Raw genomic sequence first — 20226 nt, 5'->3', positions numbered from 1 at the left:
GCTGTAGTGGCCATTTTAGTGCGTCTAGGTGGCGCTAGAGAGCCCATTTTGGCACTGTAGGGGTTAATAATGTGTATTTGCTGTTTCAAATGAAGTTTCTGCTGCTGTAATCTGTCCTTTAAAGATTGTGAGACAGACAGAGAGAGCCGTGTGGCTGTGTGTGTGTGTGTGCAGCCGTCGTCATGGCGATTAATGACTTGTCAGCACCTGGGGCACACACAGACAGCTAAGGAGAGCAGCTCACCAAAGGCTGTTTATAATGGGTTTTAACTCCTCGAACAAATGCTTCGCATGCCCAAACCGTTGGTCCAAGCAAGAAAATAAAGTGATTTTGAGAGCCAGTCACGTCTCGTGAACGCACGTGTCGCATTTTATATTTCTCGAGTCAAAAATGTGGTCAGGGGAGCGAGTTTAAAATGTGTTGCACCTAAGCTGTTTCCAGAAATTTCTCGTCAGACTTTACATGGGAGTGAATGAGAAAATAATGGGCGCTCCCTTGGCTTTGGAGCCACTCAGCAAAAATGTGTACGTGTGAGAGATTCCATGTCAACATATCTGTGAGCTGGACAAATTTTCCTACGTTTTGTGGTATAAATTGTGTCTGTACAGTGAAAATTGTGGCCATGGCAGCGAGTTAAAGACAAAAGTTTTCGACGATATTTAGAGCCCTCTCCACTCTAGCTCACAGCATTCCATGCAATACACACCCATTGTAAACTGAAAATTTCTCCACTTTTGCTCATGGTACTTTGAGAGGCACAGATCAAAAACGGTAAAAGATATGAAAAAGATGAAAACATGAGTGAATAGATGAGACCTGTGGCAACATTTGAGAGTTGGAATGGAGTCTGTAGCACAAAGTATGGAGACGCTGTAAGTGCTAGAAAAAGCCCTAAGATTGGTCTCTTTCTCCCCCCTGCTGCCATTCATTTCCTATGGGACAGCTTTCGAAGATTGTCAGGACGTTTTTCTGACATCTCACCTTATGGAGGCCGCAAAATCCAAACGAAGCGAGTAATGAAAAAGTTACGCACAACTTTTGATTAGAAGGAGTTGATCTGTAATCTATGCAAGTTTGAAGTCGATAGGATAAACGCTGTATGAGAAGATGATTTTTTAGGAAAGGCAGTTTTAAGGCAAAATCTTACTTTGAAAGGGCAAATATCTCACTTCCTGTTGGATTTAGGTCAGGGGTGTCAGCGCGTGATTTTTAGGTCTTGATGAGACGAACACGCCACTTTTGGTTTCATGTTTCTATGACGTTCCTACAGGCCGTGGCGGCCATTTTTGTGTGCCTAGGTGGCGCTAGAGAGCCCATTTTGGCACTTTAGGGGTTAATGTCACCATTTTATAAAATTTTTCACCGGTTCTGATGTGCGTGCCAATTTTGGTGAGTTTTTGAGCATGTTTAGGGGGTCAAATTCCAGTTCAAAGAGGCGGCGGAAGAAAGAAATAATAATAAACGCAGCAATAACAATAGGGTCCTCGCCTTTGGCGAGGACTGCTCTGTGAGCAGTCCTCTGCCTTAGGGCTCGGTCCCTAATAATAATAATAATAATAAACACAGCAAAAACAATAGTGTCCTCGCCTTTGGCGAGGACTGGTCAGTGAGAAAAATGTGGCAAAAACTATAGGGAGGGTCCTCGCCTTTGGCGAGGACTTCTTTGTGAGTAGTCCACTACTGTTGGGGCCAGTCACTTATCAACGCACGCAGCAAAAACAAGAGGGTCCTCGCCTTTGGCGAGGACTGCTCCTTGAGCAGTCCTCTGCCTCTAGGCTCGGTCCCTAATAATAATTAAAGCTGCAAGCAGCGTTGGGAGGGACCTCGGCCCCCCGCCGTCGTCCCCCAGCTCAAGTTGCAGACGTAAGCCATGTGACCTAATGAAACTTTGACATGTGCGATGATCAAACAACACACACACACACAAACACACACAGGCCTGTGTCTGTCAGAGTGAAGCCATTGTTATGCTAATTAATGACCACGTACTTAGGTGACAGCACAGGCACTTCAAGTTCAGTTTGACTAATGACTAATGATAACAGAATCAGAAGGACGCATTTGACACCACAGCAGCAACACAACCACACACACCACACTATCCAGGCACCGCTGTGATAGAAGTTAACCTGCAAGACAGTGGAACACAAAGGCTCTGGAGAAGAGGCCGAGTTACTGATATGCAGTAAGGCAGTTAGTGACAAGCAGAGAGGGAGAGAAGGCAGAGAGAGGAGAGAGGGGGGAGAAGAGACAGAGAGAGAGGGGGGAGAGGGAGTGGAGTGTTTGTGTGTGTGTGTGAGTGTTATTGTGTCGCTAAAATTTGCAAATTATGAGCTGCAGGTTGCTCTAAGGTTACATTATTTTTTTTCTCCATGTCTCTCTCTCTCTCTGTCTCTCTCTCTCTGTCTCTCTCTCTCTGTCTATCTCTCTCATACATACACCCACAATGAATATTTGGTATGTATACTACTGACATTCAGTACGGCAGACTTAGTGACATGCAGAGAGGGAGAGAAGGGAGAGAGAGGGGAGAGGGGGGAGAAAGAGAGACAGAGAAAGAGAGAGAGAGGGGGGACAGGGAGTGGAGTGTGTGTGTGTCTGTGTGTGTGTGAGTGTAATTGTGTCGCTAAAATTTGCAAATTATGAACTGCAGGTTGCTTTAAGGTTACATTATTTTTTTTCTCCATGTCTCTCTCTCTCTCTCTCTCTACATATATATATATATATATATATATATATATTTATATATAATATAATATAATATAATATAATATAATATATCTCCCTGTCTTTCTCTCTCATGCATACACCCACAATGAATATTTGGTATGTATACTCTGACTAGGAGTTAAAAATCAAAAAAAAAAATTAATATTTTTATGGTTGTTTTTCAACAAAGACAAAAAAAGTCCTGAAGGGGAACAGTGTCTATTTTTATTGAAAAATAGAAACTGCCCCCAAAAATGATAATGCATCAAAACTGGTGTTGTTTTTTATCATTCACATATCACAGGCTGTGGTAAATAAAATAAAAATCCATCCAACATTTATTATATAGTTAATCTTAATTCATGTTTTTTTTTCATTAAAGTAACAGTGACTTCATGTAAATAAAATGGCAAATATATTGTGAAAATCCTCAAAAGGAATGAATATTAGATATGCATAATCTGAGAACAAGTTGCTTAAACGATTTTAGCAAAAAATGTAGAGAAATATGTTAATATTTAATATTTTTTCTGTTGTTCACACTGTCAAGGACAGGTGTGATTTTTTTATAAGGGGGCCCGCAGGGTTAAAAATGCAAGGTTCTTATGAAGGTGGTGTGAGCTTATACTTTGAAACTTATAGACACAAGCCATGTGACCTAATGAAACTTTGACATGTGTGATGATCAAACAACACATCCATATTCATTTGAAATCATGTGACCTAGTGAAAGCTTGAGTGATGTGGCTGCTTTGAGGATCTAAGTGCAGCAAACAGACACAAATATATACTAAGACCTACAAATGTTGAATTAAAATCTGATTGTATACATATGTGACACTAATAATATGTGTATAATAACACTAGAAGTATGACACACACAGACAGACAGACATAGACGGCCGAGTTCTCAACATGCAGAGAGGGAGAGACGAGAGAAAGAGGACAGAGGGAGGAGAGAGAGAGAGAGAGAGAGAGAGAGAGAGAGAGTGTGTGTGTGTGTGTCCGTGTCTGTCTGTGTGTGCCATACTTCGCCTGTTATTACACACATATGATTATTGTCACATATGTATACTATCAGATATTAATATATACTTCCCACATGTTGGACCACAATAGCCAGGATCATAAGTCAAACTCAATTTTAAAAACTGTAAAGGGTTCTTATGAAGGTGGTGTGAGCGTATATTTTGAAAGTTGAAGACATAAGTCATGTGACCTAATGAAACTTTGACATGTGTGATGATCAAATCAAACCTCTGTCGTTTTTATATTTATTTGTTTTAATAACACTGTGCACAAGGATCAGACTGTCAATCTGTCAGAGTAGCTCCAAAATGTTTATTGCACATAATGTAGCTTACAACAACATTAATAAAAGTAATAATATGATAATTATAATTCTGGCAATTATAGTACAATATGTTGAATTAATATCTGATTGTATACATATGTGACACTAATCATATGTGTATAATAACAGCAGAAGTATGAGAAACACAGACAGACAGACATAGACGGCCGAGTTCTCAACATGCAGAGAGGGAGAGAAGGGAGAAAGAGGACAGGGGAGAGAGAGAGAGAGAGAGGGGATAGGGACTGTGTGTGTGTGTGTGTGTGTGTGTGTGTGTGTGTGTGTGTGTGTGTGTGTGTGTGTGTGTGTGTGTGTGTGTGTCTGTGTGTGTGTCTGTGTGTGTCCGTTTCTGTGTGTGTGTGCCATACTTCTCCTGTTATTACACACATATGATTATTGTCACATATGTATACTATCAGATATTAATATATACTTCCCACATGTTGTACCACAATAGCCAGAATCATAAGTCAAACTCAATTTTAAAAACTGTAAAGGGTTCTTATGAAGGTGGTGTGAGCGTATATTTTGCAATTTGTAGACATAAGCCATGTGACCTAATGAAACTTTGACAGTTTGTGATAGAAGTTAACCTGCAAGACAGTGGAGCACAAAGGCTCTGAAGAAGAGGCCGAGTTACTGACATGCAGTAACAGGACACAAGAGAGAGAGAGAGAGAGAGAGAGAGAGAGATGGGGGGACAGGGAGGGAGAGAGAGAGTGTTTGCTGACATTTTGACATATCTCACATGTTTACAATACTTCCTGTTTTTGGCAGAGGGAGTTACAGATTGCACTCAGTATACATAATGTTGTATGCATCAAAAAGACTACATTTAATTTTTCTGTCAATTACATCAAAAGAAAGGTGTTTGATGAGACTACTGTGTTGTTGAATGTAACATTTCCTCAAAGATGTATATTCTTTCCTGATGTTTGTAACACTGTTACTGACTTGTACTTGAAATGAGGTGATTTACTGCAACACTCCAGGTCAGTCTCTTGGGTTCAGAGACATAAAATTGATAAAATACATGGAAATACTTTTAAGGTAATTTTTAAAGTAATTTAAAACCTCATGTGTGTGTGACCACACACATACACACTTCACTCTGACACACAGACTGTCAGAGTGAAGCCTTTGTTATGCTAATTAAGGACTGCATGCAGCTCAGACACAGAGCAGAATGGCTTGAAACTTTCTCAAACAAATCCTTCCAGATGCCAAACCGTGGGTCCCATCTTCAATCTGAAAACATCACCAGATAGATAAATTTGTTCTGAACGCAAACATGTAAAGCTTGTATGTCTATGGCCTGAAAAATGTCACCTTAATCACAAGTTTACAGTGTGTTGGCCCTCATCTTTTCTTCCAGAGATCATCATGAGGAGTTGTGTCCTGCACCTTCTAACGCTTCTAAAATCCAAACCGTTCAAGTTATGACAAAGTCCTTCACAAGTAATGTTCAGCAGGGGTAGAGCTGTAATTTGTGCAAGTTTGAAGCAGTTATGATAAACGGTGTAGGAGCAAATTTTTGATCGACAGAATTTGTGAAAAACGCCATCTTACATTCAAAGACCGACAGCTCACTTCCTGTTGGAGTTAGGTCAGGGGTTGCAGCGCGACATTTGTAGGTCTTGATGAGACGAACGAGACAGTTTTGGTTTGGTCTTTCTAAGTGGTTCCTACCCGTCGCACCGGGCATTTTAGTGTGTCTAGGTGGCACAACAAATCCTCAGGAGGTTTTGGAGCACATCACCTGAAACACGCCATAACATCCAAACCATTCTAGTAATGGAAAAGTTACGCACAATAATTGATAAGGACACGTTGAACAATAATCTGTGCGAGTTTGAAGCCGATACGATAAACGGTGTAGGAGGAGATGTTTTTTAAAGGAATTTCTTTTTTTTAGGAAAAATCTTACTTTGAAAGGAAATAGCTCACTTCCTGTTGGATTTAGGTCATAGGTGCGAGTGCGTGATTTGTAGGTCTTGATGAGACGAACACTGCTGTTTTGGTTTGATCTTCCTACAATGTTCCTACTGGCTGCAGCGGCCATTTTAGTGGTCTAGACAGATAGGTGGTGCTACAGAGCCCATTTTGGCACTTTTCAGATTAATTTTTTCATTTTAAAAAATTTTTCACCAGTCCTGACATGCCTGCCAATTTTGGTGAGTTTTGGAGCATGTTCAGGGGGTCAAATTCCAGTTTAAAGTCGCGGCGGATGAAAGAAAGAAACAATAATAATAATAATAATAATAATAATAATAATAATAAACGCTACAAGAACAAGAGGGTCCTCGCCCTTCAGCCGAGGTCCCTAATAATAATAATAATAATAATAATAATAAACGCTACAAGAACAAGAGGGTCCTCGCCCTTCAGCCGAGGTCCCTAATAATAAACACTACAAGAACAAGAGGGTCCTCGCCCTTTCAGGCCGAGGTCCCTAATAAAGAGCACAATGTACTTTCTGTCTAACAGAAAGTCTAGCATGTTTGATTTTCTTTTTGTCGTTGACGATTACTCCCATCACAGCCGCCACTTTGACCAATAGAAACACAGAGTTAGCTGCTGCCATAGACAACTGTAGGGCAACAGCACCCCAGCCTTTTTAATAAATCCTCTAGGGAAGCTAGCAAACAATGTTATTTCTTTATAATGGAGATGGACATAAAGTAAGAAAATTAAAAAGGTGTATGTGTCACATACAGGTAGACAGGTCGAAGTCTACACAGACCGCAATCCCTTTGCTTTCAATTCAATCAATCAATCAGTTTTATTTATAAAGCCCAATATCACAAATCACAATTTGCCTTTACAGCATACGACATCCCTCTAAGGAAAAACTCCCCTTAAAAAAAAAAATGGTAGAAACCTCAGGAAGAGCAACTGAGGAGGGATCCCTCTTCCAGGACGGACAGACGTGCAATAGATGTCGTACAGAACAGATCAGCAAAATAAATTAACAGTAATCCGTATGACACAATGAGACAGAGAGAGAGAGAGAGAGAGAGAGAGAGAGAGAGAGAGATACAGGTAATGACAGTAGCTTACAACAACATTATTGAAAGTAATAATATTATAGTTATAGTTCTGGCTACTGTGGTACAATATGTTGAAAGTATGTATTAATATCTGGCAGTATACATGTGTGACAATAGTCATATGTGTATAATAACAGTAGAAGTATGACTAATGACTAATGATGGCGGCAGCAGCAGGAGGCATCTGGCAGGACCACGGCAGCAGCACAACCACACACATGTCACGCTATCCAGGCACCGCTGCGATATGAGTTAATCTTTCCTGGCTCGGTTTCAGACATCCAACCACAGGGTGCTCAAAATTAAAAAATTGTTTACTCACCACAACTGCAGAGGCTACCAGCTTCATTTGAAACAGATTGCATTATAAACGGGGCATTATTTATTAATCCCTCTGTATCTTTATATTTATACTTTTTATCGGCTCCTGTTGGCTTCAGAAAGTTAATGCATCGTGCCTTCATTTCAAACTCAACACTTCCTAAATTTGTTTCAAAGGCTTTCAGGCTTTTATTGTAAAACATTTGTAGGAACTTGGTTGTGGAGGATTCAGTGACTTGTTTGCATACGGTACTTCAAATTAAGCTCCTGCCATCTGCTGGCACTTTTTACGTTACTACAACATTCCAGCTGGCACATAAACAGACACAGTGGCTACGGTTCCATGACGGCTTCTCATTCGGAATGAAATGAATCTGAATGAAATCATTAGGAATTAAAGTGTTTCCAAGTAGTTTACATGGGAAATATTAATTCCGAATGAGGGTTTACATGGGAGATCAGTTCAATCGCCTTTATTCAGATCTGCACAAGGTTTGGGGCAGGGAAGGTTTCTGATTGGATAGGGGGCGGGGCGGATGTTACGTATTTACGTTTACCGGAAGAAAACACTGTAGTCCTCACTCCGGATAACAAGATGCTTGACGACGCAGTTATTACTGCCTTTTTCGGACGTGTTTTGCTTATATTCTTAAAGCAGCAGTACGACAACAACCTTGTTCTGCTAATGCTTCATCTGTTGAGCAGGAGAAGGGAGGCAGAAGACCGTGCTGTGGCGAATGGAAACCGGTGAGTGCAACGAGTCCGACTGCTCTAGCTCAGCCCGTTGCTATGCAGCCCGTTGCTATGTGCGCTATATACGTCATCGCACCAGAAGGGCAAGGAAACGAGCATGCGCAGAAAGACCGGAATGAACTTAAAGAGGAATGAGTGTATGCATGCACACAAAATTCTTTCATTCGGAATGACAAACGGAATAAACCACCCCCTTTAATCGGATTTATTTTTAAATCGGAATGACCATTTTTCAATCGGAATGACTGTTTACATGACCACTTTTAATCGGAATGTCCGTTCATTCCGATTAAAAGTGGAATTAAACTGTCCATGTAAACGTACTGAGTGACTGAAATAATAAGGAGGAATAAAAATAGGACAAGAATAACCCGATGACATCACACACGTCGTGAAAGATGACTGGGGTTAATAGGTGTGAACCATCATGTAGTGTGTCGTGTCTGTCGTCCAAGTCACGGCACGAAAAATCTCTGGAGCACGGTCCGTATGGGTGCCTTCAGTGCCTTCTGCCATGTTTTCAAAGGCCAAACATTGCAAACTGCGCATGCGCACCTGTGTCTGAGGGACTACTGCTGCTGCTTTTCCAGGCAATGAGCAGTATCACTGAGTTTTTCAAAGTGAGGTAATCAAACGTGGTTTAATGATAATTAAAATTTAACGGTAATACTAACCATCGGGAATTTTACTGTGGTTTATCATTTTACCAGTAATCTTTACATCCCTATTCATTAGTCAATCATGTCTCTGAATTTGTCTCCTTTTCCTAGCATATGCATCAGCTCTCCTGGAGTCTCTGAGAGTGGGATACTCCAGGTCACCACAGGCTCTATGACGGAAGAGTGCTCTGCTGTCCTCAGCCACACCTGCCTCCCTTTGCAGATCCTTCCAGCAGATCAGCAAGGATGAAGCCGTTGCCTAACAGCAGATAACTCATGTTTTGGAGAAATTGTGAGAAAAGCATGAAATTTAAACTCAGGAGGGGTCAAATTCATTGGCACACACACCGTCCAGTGCAGAGAAATATGTGGCCAGGTGCAGCATGAGGTGATAAGGGGGCGTGGTACAGGTTTTATATCCAGGTGCGAGGTGGGAGCTCAGGCAAACATTTTCATTTTCTCCTTTGTTCGGCAACTGACTTACAAGTATTGTTTGGATGTAGAGTTTCTGATTTGGGTTGAATGGATTTGATAGTACTGTTGGTTAAGAGTGAGTTTGTAACTGTTCCAGGTAGTGTGGTTCAGAGTCAGAGCACAACAAAAGGGGGACCATTTGGTCCATTAATAAATTAGGGAGGTTTTTTTTAATCTGTTGTCTAGTTATGAAGTTTTACGTTAGTTAGTGATTAGCTAACGTTAGCTATTAAGTATTACGTTGAAAGAGAGGTGGTTAGGGTTAAGATAGCGGTAATGGGAAGGCCACCGTTACTTATAAATTGAATCATGTCTCCATGTATTATGAATTATAAGGTGGATTATTGCTACATTTGGCCTCATATTTATTCACTACAGTTTAGCACTGTAGCAGAGTTCAGATAACTGTTGTGTTAGTGGGTTCGTCTTGTACTAGTGGTGGGCACAGTTTGAAGGGGCGTGTTGTGTTCGCTACAAACAGTGTGCATCTGCAGCTATACATGTCTGGGATGAGTAGAGACTTTGCACCTTAAGATGACAAAATAATGTTATTTTCTGCCTTCTGCTTAGAGGTGGTGAGCCCACACATACTTAGACACAGGCTCTGGCTTTTGTTTGATATCTTGCAAAAAAATGTTGTTGCACTATATCACTTGAACATTAGTGTCACCCTCAATGTCCTGCTTAACCTCATTTAAACTCGATATGGAAAAACAGGAACAACTAGCTGTATATTCGCATTGAACACCCAAATCTGATTGGACTTGCAAAAATCTGAGTTGGGCACAGCCCTTATCTCTTTATAACATGTCAGAGTTTATGTGTTTAGATTTGTCATGTGGTCCCTTACAAATCAACTTGAAAATCCTAAAAAGAAGAGAAAAACCCCTGGTAACATTTCAACTAAAATGTGAGCAGGAGGGAGCAAAAACACTTGATGTTAAATTTTCATAGATTTTATGTATGAGCTCACTGTTTCTATAATGTCATCCGGCTCATAGTTGGAGGAGTTACTGCTGCACATGGTGCTGCAGACGCCTCAGCAGCACTTTTATTGTGAAATGTGTGGGTGAAACTCTCTGTGTGCTATATGGTGTATCAATGATGTCACTGCAGAGTCGACTCTGCTGGTGAAACAATCATGTGGAGCATCTCCGAGCCCAGACACACATGGTTGAGGTCTGTGTGTGTGTGTGTGTGTGTGTGTGTGTGTGTGTGTGTGTGTGTCCTGTTCAGGCATGTTCACCACTCACATCTCTGTGTTTCTGTGTGTGTTTGATCCCGAGCCAAGAATAACACAGCTGTCTGGTTCATGTCTGCCTTTTGTCTGAACTTATGTAACATCAGCTGATGGCAGAGAAACCCCCAAAGAGAGGAAGGAGAGTCGAACTGATCACATCCACCCATACCAGACTGACCTTGCATTCACTGCCAGCACCTTCTGATCCTTGACAGTCCCACGATATGTTTTCTGCAGTGATGCATCAATTAGAAACGCCTCAGGTCCAGCTACAACCAAAAGTAACAGCGCTGAATATGTTGCAGCAGTAATAGATTATTTAGGAGACTTAGAAATGGAGTAACTCTGCCCTCTTTCTTTCAGGGTTTCACTATACCAGAGAGTGACACTGCCAAATCAACAGAGAGTGAGCAGAGATTTTTAACTCAACACTGAGGTCCAAATTTTGATCAAAGCTTTAAGCGTCAGGTGGTGACTGAGCCACTGAAAATAGGCACTTTTCATGACAAATAAGTGACAACGGCAATTAAGCACCCAAACCTGGGTATTTTTAGCGGCATGTCATAGCATTTCTGGTAGAGATTTACCACCAAATCTGCCCATTTTTCAGCAACATGTTGCTGTATCTCCAGCTGCAATTTAGCCACCAAACCTGATATTTCCAGCGATTTAGCCACCAAAACATTTTTTTGTGACATGGCGCAGCGTTTCCAGTGGCAATGGAGCCACTAAACCTGGGCGTTTTTAGCATCATGTCACAGCATTTCTACATAAACAAAGTTTGGTGTACAGATGTCACAGTGTTAAAGAGGTCGTGCAGCCCTCACTTAGAGACTCTTATCATAAACTCTAAACTGTTTTATTCGCCGCAGGAGTTTTCCTTGTTTGTTCTGGTCAGTGTTCACATTCCACCTTGGGCATGTGTAACGGAGGTGTTACAACACCTAGCTGACGAGGTAACAGACATGGAGAAAAAACATCCAGACTCCCTGCTCATCATCCTAGGGGATTTTAACAGAGCAAACGTCTCTCATGAACTTCCCACATACAAACAGCATATAAACTGCCCCACCAGGGACTCTAACACACTGGACCACTGCTACAAAGTTTTAAAGGATGCTTATCGCTCTGTCCCCCATGCAGCTTTGGGGCTCTCTGATCACTGTCTGCTCCATCTCATCCCAGAAATTACAAACTTCTAAGCCTGGAGCAGATGTTGCGCTAGACTTTTTCGTCTCCGGTCATTTTGACCAACAGGCTCATAAAAATCCGGTCATAATCTATTTTTATCGGCCATTTTAATTTTCGTTTTTAAATGATAATAAAGACATTCAAAAACATTTAGTTTTAATTTGTTCATTTTTAATAAATCCAACAAGCAAGTTATAAAGAGCGCATTAATAAGGACATGAACAAAAAAATGAACAGACATCCACACGCCGCAGCGCTTCAGTTCGGCATCTGGTCTATTTTTCCCACGAGCCACGAGCGCTTCTGTCAAGCTGGATAGAGCGGATCGTACCAAACAGGAAGTCGGACACAGAAAAGACGAGACAATCCGGCCAATTTTCAAAATAAAATAACAACAGCATGCAAGGAACGTGAGGTGAAAATACCATGTTTATAATTTAAAATAACACAACAGTGCATGACCGAACACATTTTTCAGTACCCTAATCACTTCATTACAATTTTAATTTTGTGTCACCAAGCCTACAGACATGAATTAAATGGTTAGAACAATATGCCCTATTCATTCAGTGTTTATCCAACACGCTCAATACATGGACATGCAATGACAAATTGTCATTAACTTATTACATGATAAAAAACGATTAAAATATGGCCTTACCCATGTTTAAAATGACCTGTTGATGTGAAAAAACAAGTACTGACGGGAACAGACGAGTGGAGTCGATGTTTAACCGGCGCGGAGAGTGCAGAAGAAATGCGCTGCCTGTGTGGACAGTCAAGCACCTGCGAGTATACTTGCAGGACTTCTGCGGCACTACCGCATCCGGTGTGTCCAGGCCGTTATGTCAACAATGCTATTTGAAGCAGATGAATGACTTTTTATCTGCAGTGTGAAAACAGCAGCCACTTACTTAAACCACTGACTGTGCACTCCGCCGCCAAGTGGGCAGGGGTGGTAATTGCAACCGGTCAAAATGGCCGACGGCCTTCAGATTTTCCGGTCATTGTTGTAAAAAAACGGTCAATGACCGAGAATATCGGTTAATGCGACCCCTGGCCCGTAGTAAGGACTGTAAGGAAGTGGACTGAGGACTCAAAGCTGGAGCTACAGGCCTGCTTTGACTGCACAGATTGGAGTGTTTTTGAAGTTGCAGCCACAGACCTAAATGAACTGACTGACACTGTGACATCTTACATCAGTTTTTGTGAGGATAGGTGTGTGTAGACCAAGACCTTCTGTACATAAAACAACAACAAACCCTGGTTCACACCTAAACTCTGGCAACTGCACCAGGAGAAGGTTTACAGGAGCAAGGATCGGGCCCTGTACAAGCAAGCCAGAAACAAGCTGAAAAAAGAGATCAGGGTAGCCAAGAGGGGTTACAGTTACCCCTTTTCCACCAAAGCAGTTCCAGTGCTGGTGCTGGTGCTGGTTCTCAGTTGGTTTAACTTGCGAACCAGCTGAGAACCAATTTGCTTTTCCATGGCTCGAGGTGGTTAGGGTGCCACGTCACTGCGTCACTGAAATTTTGTATGTTTTATTTCAAAAACTTTGTCCCTATATATATTGTACCATATGTAAAGGTCACATATCAAGTAAAATGACTGTAAATTTTTATATTGTATTTTCAGACTGTTTTGGAATGTTTTTCCTCTCCCAAAAGTTGTCACTACCGAAACATATAGTATTATATTACACAAAAAAATATATATCAACCTGTAATGCTTGTTCCTTCCCTTGTTTAAAGATTTAAATTTTTACAAATTTTGACTGAAGGTTTTCACAATTAAATCTGTAAAAAATAATATTTTAACAAATTTCCAAGTTGTTGAAAATTATAGAATTCTTCAAAATCTAAATGCAATCTTTCTTTGTAAAATGCATAATGCTGATCAGATTGATTTCAGAGTTAATAATTGATGAAACAGAACATAAATGTAACTGATTAGCATCATAATACTTTAGTGGATAACTCAACATATTTTATTTTTCACAAAACACCCAGTGTTTCAGTAGTGACTGCACTGTTTCGGCAGTGACTGTCCTGTTTCGGTAGTGACCCTTATACTGTTTTTAAGGTTGCATCATATTTCCTCGAATGTATGCCTTATGGTGGGAATTACAAATTCAAAGACAAATGTTTTGTGGTCAATAAAACAACTTAATTTTTGAGAGGGCAGAGCAGAGTAGACTAGAGTAGAGCGGAGCAGAGTAGAGCAGAGCATAGTAGAGTAGAGTGGAGAAGAGTATAGTGGAGCAGAGGATAGTAGAATAGAGCAAAGTAGAGCAGAGTAGAGCAGAGTAGAGCAGTATAGAGTAAAGCAGAGTAGGGTAGAGAAGAATAGATTATAGAGTAGACCAGAGCAGAGTAGCTTGCTACATACACTTGTGGGTGCCTTCCTCAGCTACCTTAGCAGGTAGCTATAGCCATTGGCCAGGAGCAGATGTCATCAGGTGGTGCACAACCTTCACTGAGTGTTTCGGCCCTCAACCACAACACTCTCTGGTTGGTGGGCCGGCAATGAGTCGCCAACTCACTGCCCAACTGCTCCTGGCCTCCAGCCTTCCTCCTCTCACTTGCTCCAAATCCAACACGAGGCACATTCCACCTCCTCCCCCATCCTATGGGCAGCTTGCTTCTTGCTCTGCTCGTCCAGGCCCAGAGCTGACTGCAAACGCCATGCTGACTTGGCTGGGAAGCCCCTGCACCCACAGGGAACAACCATGCCTGCCAGCCCTTGTCTCTGCAGTCTTGGATTAGAGGTTGGTACTTAGAGGCCTTTAAGTTAAGTGGCTTAAAGGCCCCTTTGCAGCCTTCCTCCCATGGCACCGTCAGTTCGACTAGAATTATCTTCTGGTCTTTGGTTGACCACAGCACAATGTCTGGCCGGAGGGTTGTTTGGACCACCTCCGGGAACTGCAGCCTCCTTCCTACATCAACACTCATCTCCCAGGAGCTTGCGGCTTGAAGAATGTAGAGCAGAGTATACAGTAAAGCACAGCACAATAGAGCAGAGCAGAGTATAGTGGAGTAGAGCAGAGTAGAGAAGAGTATAGTAGAGTAGAGCAGAGTAAAGCAGAGAGGAGTATATCAGAGTAGAGCAAAGTACAGCAGAGTAGAGCAGAACAGAGCAGAATAGAGTAGAGCAGAGTATAGTAGAACAAAGTAGAGCAGAGTAGAACAGAGCAGAGCAGAGCAGAGTAGAGAAGAAAAGAGCAGAGTATAGCAGAATAGAGTATAGAGTATAGAGTAGAGCAGAGTAGAGAAGAGTAGAGTAGATTATAGAGTAGACCAGAGTAAAATAGAGTAGAGTAGACCAGAGTAGAGTAGAGCTGTGTAAAGCAGAGTATAGAGTATAGTAGCAGAGCAGAGCATAGTAGAGTAGAGCAGAACATAGTAGAGTAGAGCAAAGCAGAGCAGAATAGAGTAGAGCAGAGTAGACCAGAGTAGAGTAGAGTAGAGCAGAGTCAAGCAGATTATAGAGTAGAGCAGAGTATAGTATAGTAGAGTATATTAGAGCAGAATAGAGTAGAGTAGAGTAGAGTAGAGTAGAGCAGAGTAGAGTAGAGAAGAGTATAGTCGAGCAGAGTAGAACAGAGTATAGAGTATAGTGTATAGCAGTGAGTATAGTAGAGTAGAGCAAAGCAGAGCAGAATAGAATAGAGCATAGTAGAGCAGATTATAGAATAGAGCAGAGCATAGTAGAGTAGAGTAGAGCAGAGCAGAGCAGAATAGAGTAGAGTAGACCAGAGTAGAGCAGAGCAGAATAGAGTAGAGCATAGTATAGTAGAGCAGATTATAAAATAATGCAGAGTATAGTATAGTAGAGCATAGCAGAGTAGAGTAGAGTAGAGAAGAATATAGTAGAGCAGAGTATAGTATAGTAGAGCAGATTAATGCAAAGTAGAGTAGAGTAGAACAGAACAGGGCAGAGTATAATAGAGTAGAGCAGAGTAGAGCAAAGTAGAGCAGAGCAGAGTAGAGAAGAGTATAGTATAGAGTAAAGCAGAGTAGAGTAGAGCAGAGCAGAGAAGAGTAAGACTTTGGACCACAAAATTATGGAATTTAACTACGGACCGTTCCATTTTGTTACTACCGAAATGATCATGTCACTACCGAAACTTTACCATAGGTTTCGGTAGTGACTGTTTCGGTAGTGACATTCCTAGCTATTGACTGCTAGTCACATGGCTAACAAGCACATGTTTGAAGAGTTGTTCACACAGAAAAACATAATATTTTGCATAACACCCCCCCCCCCCACCCCGCTAAATTTTTTACATAATTGAAGACAACATGTGTTCGGTAGTGACAACTTTAAAAGTCACACACTGATTTTCAGACTTTGGAAGACATTTATTTAAAAAATGATGGGAGTCAGCAACTTAACATGCAGCCATCTGGGATGTGGGTGCAGTACTACCCCGCTTCTCAGAAATTCAGGGGTGTGGCTAAAATCCAGACTCAACCAGAGCATTAAAACTCTTGTGTTTCGGTAGTGACTTGAAAACAAGGGACACTATTTTTTTTTAGCATAGTTTCTTAATTTAAAAATTAATCCCACAATACAAACTTCTGTTTAAACTCAATCACAAAGATGTTTTAAATTACACTTGTGAAAAAAATATGAAAAAAGTTTTAAGTGTTATTTACATGAATTGAATTTTAGAAGTCAGGGTTGGGGACAGCTACTTCCCAATAGAAAGTACCCTATAAATGGTGATTTTGTATTTATTTAGCTTATCACATTTTCATTTAATGTCCTGGGTTTCAATAGCTCATAACATAATCTTTGTAAAAATCTATGTCTGAATCAATTCAATACTCAATTTTATTATTTTTGTTGTTTCTTTGGTAAGGGACAGCACTATGCACAAAATCGGTAGAATGCCCTGTATCCACCTTATTCCTGGGGGCGCTGATGGTGCAACTTCCTGTGAGACACCGGAAGTAGCAGTGAGCCATTGGTTGCTAGCGGTTTTCGTTTCCCGTAGCGGTTCATTTGAATGTTTACTGTTTTCTTTTCTAAACGATGATCAGCCTCCTTAGCATTTAAAAATGTCCTTGAGCAGCTCGGAAACATGTTGCGCTTTTCGCAGCTATACTAACAACCAGACGAAGTTAAATCGGTGGCTACAAGAGCAATGTTTTGAGCATGCACCCCGGACTAAGAGAGAATGTTGTGAGAATCGGTACAGTTTCCACTGCCTACCCAGGGATGAGGAACCCAGAAGGAGGTGGCTGAAAAACCTTAACTTGAATAGACCACCTAAAACATTATACGTGTGCTCCTTTCATTTTGTTGACAAAAAGCCCATGGAGGAACACCCGCATCCTACTTTGTGGTTGGGATATGACAAATCACCGGCGAAGAGACGCTGGGTGCTAAGAACATCAGGTATGATTTCATGTGTATGGAGGACACAGCACTGTAGTATTTGTCAGGCAACAACATGTAGTATTACCTTTTTCTGAACAGTTAAACTGTGACGTGCTTTTGAACTGCTGGTCAGTATTAACCTAAAAATGCCATAATTTCAGCACAGACATAACAAAATGTTCAATGATGCAGTATTTTAATCTTAATCTGAATTTAATATTGTAGCTGTTATTATGTACCAGGTTTTCCCTAGGTTTCTGGAGCACATAGGTGATGCGGTTACCGGTGGGAAGTAGTGGGGTTGATGGAAGATTAATGGGGCAGGGTGGGTGTAATAAAAGTGTTATAATGGTAGAGAAACCCCTAATGCATCATGTCTTGATAATTATGTACTGTATTGTTACCCTCAGATGAGCAAGATGAGATGGATCAGGGTGAGGAGCTGTGCGCAGCAGCGAAGTCATCCTGTGATGCCCAAACACAGTGGTCAGACCCAGGGATGGAGGATCACACCTATTCAAAAGGGCCCGCCATCACGTGTGGAATGCATACACCACCACCAGAAGTGCCACACCCTGTTGCTGACTGCATATTAGAGAGTGATGCAGACTCCCTTCTGTATACTGGGATTCCACTCACAGAATTTCAAACACTTGTAGCCTGCCTACAACCATTTGCCCCAGCTTCACCATCAATGCCAGTTGTGGACCAAATTCTATTGACTTTGATTAAGTTAAGACAAAACTTTGTCATGGCTGACCTAGCACACCGATTTAAAATATCACAAGGTCAGGTCAGCAAGACAATGGGAATGTGGCTAGACATTATGGGCTGTAGTTTCCCGGCGCAGCGCAGGGTGGCGCAGGGTTGCGAACCCCGCGCAGAGCTAGTTTCAAGCAGCACAACCCGAGGCGCACTCAGTTTGGTAGTTTGGCAGACTGAGGTGCGCTGAGATGGGTGTGGCGGCGCAGCCAGCTCGCCAGCTGAAACCAGGTCTACTGTCAGCGCAGGGGGAGCACAGCCGGTGTAAGCTGAAGTTTGGCTGACCGGCGGACAGTGCGCACACGTCACCAAAACCTCACAGGCAGGTTTCCAGAATATCAGGCACATTAACGATGCGATAAATACCCCAAAAAAACACTATTCAATGCAACTACCTGCAATCAGCACATAAATGTATCTCTATATCGACTGTCCTGTCACATCTGATGTCAGATCAAAGGGGATTGGCACCGTTTGGCACGTTTGGCACGTTTGGCACGCGTAATGGAAACCCAACCTGATTTGATTAAAAAGAGCTGCAAACTAATGAGTTCACATCCCTCTCAGCCAACCACAAACAGCCACAGCATCAGATAGGGAGTATATATTCAGCATCTGTCATCTTAGAAAAGCCAAAAGAAATGAAATAGAATGAGACTGTGAGAGAGAAAGAGAGAGCGCGTGCGCACGAGAGAAACGCAACATTGATTTACAATTGTGGTGACCTCTTCCCAGGCTACCTTTGCATCATCAGCCTATGGAGGTCCAAGCTCGCAGTTCCGTATATTTGGACACTGCGAGCTTGGACCTCCCGGACCAAAACATAAGTTTCCTCCTGGGAGAAGTTCGGCCATCTGACGCTGCTGTTCTCTTCTGCTATGGCGAATTGAGTAAACTCTCATTACGCCTTTGCGCGGCGCATTTAAGGGCGAGGAGAGGGGCTCATTTGATTGGTGTGATGTGCGTAAAACCCACTCCACGCCTTCTCTCCTCCCTCTTTCCGACTTGCGCAGGTAGGAGGGACGGAGGTGGGAAAGAGGAGTAGCTGCGCCAGGGCACACAGTGTGCCAAACTTGCAAAATCCGCCTGGCCACACCCAGTTGGCGAAGCGCAGGTGCGCTGCGCCCCCACCTCACCCGGTCTGCGAAACTAGAGCCCTATGTGTGAACACATGAAGGATCTCATTGTGTGGTTGCCTCGTGAAACCATAAAAGCAACATTGCCAAAGGCTTTTAAACAGCACTTTGGTAACACAACTTGTGTAATTGACTGCACAGAGACAGTTTTACAAAAAGCAAAAAAACTGGATTCAAGAAGTGAGTCATACAGTCACTATTATGCAAATAACAGAGTTAAGTATTTAGTGGCTGTTTCTCCCTCTGGTGTAATTATGTTTATTTCTGACGCTTATGGTGGAAAATGCAGTGACGGGTACATAACACAAAACTCAGGTTTTCTAGACTACTTACGTGCTGGAGATGAGGTGATGGGTGACCGTGGATTCACGGTGAGGGACTTGCTGGAGGAGCATAGGGTGAACCTCATCATTCCAGCATTCATACGCAGAGGGTGCCAGCTGACCAACGAGGGGGTCACGCCACATTGCTCATGCTCGCATTCATGTTGAACGGGCAATAAGGCGTCTGAAGGTCTACAAGACTCTCTCACAAACAGTGCCAATCAACTTAGTGCCCAAAGTTGACAAGATTCTCAAAATCTGTGCAGGTTTCGTGAATTTAAGAGCTGAGCTTATTTCAAGTGAACAGTGAGAAGACATTTAATGTTGCACTTAAACACACAGTTATGTAATTACGTACATAGATATTTACATACTTACACACATAAATACATACATACATATTTCATTCACTGAATGTTTTTGTAAAACAACTGAGGTATAGCTCTGCTTTATTTTTAACATAACTTAAACAGGTGCCCTATCTTTTCAGAGCTGCATTTGTTGTTAGACTACTTACCTAGTAATCAAAACTTGTTTAGTACTTTTTTTATGCAAAGACAGTTCAAGTAATGTGACTCCAGCTTGTGAATATATTCTGAATTCTTGTATGCTCTAATATGTATGCTCCTCCGAGAACCGTCACCTTATCGTGGTGGAGGAGTTTGAGTGCCCTAATGACCCTAGGAGCTATGCTGTCGGGGACACTGACACTGCCCCTGGTAGGGTTTCCCATGGCAGATTGGTTCTGGGCGAAGGGTCAGACGAAGAACAGTTCAAAAGACCCTTCATGATGGATACGAACAAGGACGCGTGTACCCGGCCCGGAGGGTTACCAGGGCCCCGCCCTGGAGCCAGGCCTGGTGTTGGG

The 20226-nt window shown here is 42.1% G+C and overlaps 1 pseudogene; it reads left to right on the top strand.

The window, feature by feature from the left end:
- Positions 1 to 17410: 17410 nt before the first annotated feature.
- On the top strand, positions 17411 to 19668 carry LOC125882264 (uncharacterized; annotated as a pseudogene).
- The last annotated feature ends 558 nt before the right edge of the window (positions 19669 to 20226 follow it).

This window comes from Epinephelus fuscoguttatus, linkage group LG21, assembly GCF_011397635.1.
Source record: "Epinephelus fuscoguttatus linkage group LG21, E.fuscoguttatus.final_Chr_v1".
Taxonomy (NCBI): Eukaryota; Metazoa; Chordata; class Actinopteri; order Perciformes; family Serranidae; genus Epinephelus; species Epinephelus fuscoguttatus.
This window is presented reverse-complemented; position numbering and strand designations above follow the sequence as displayed.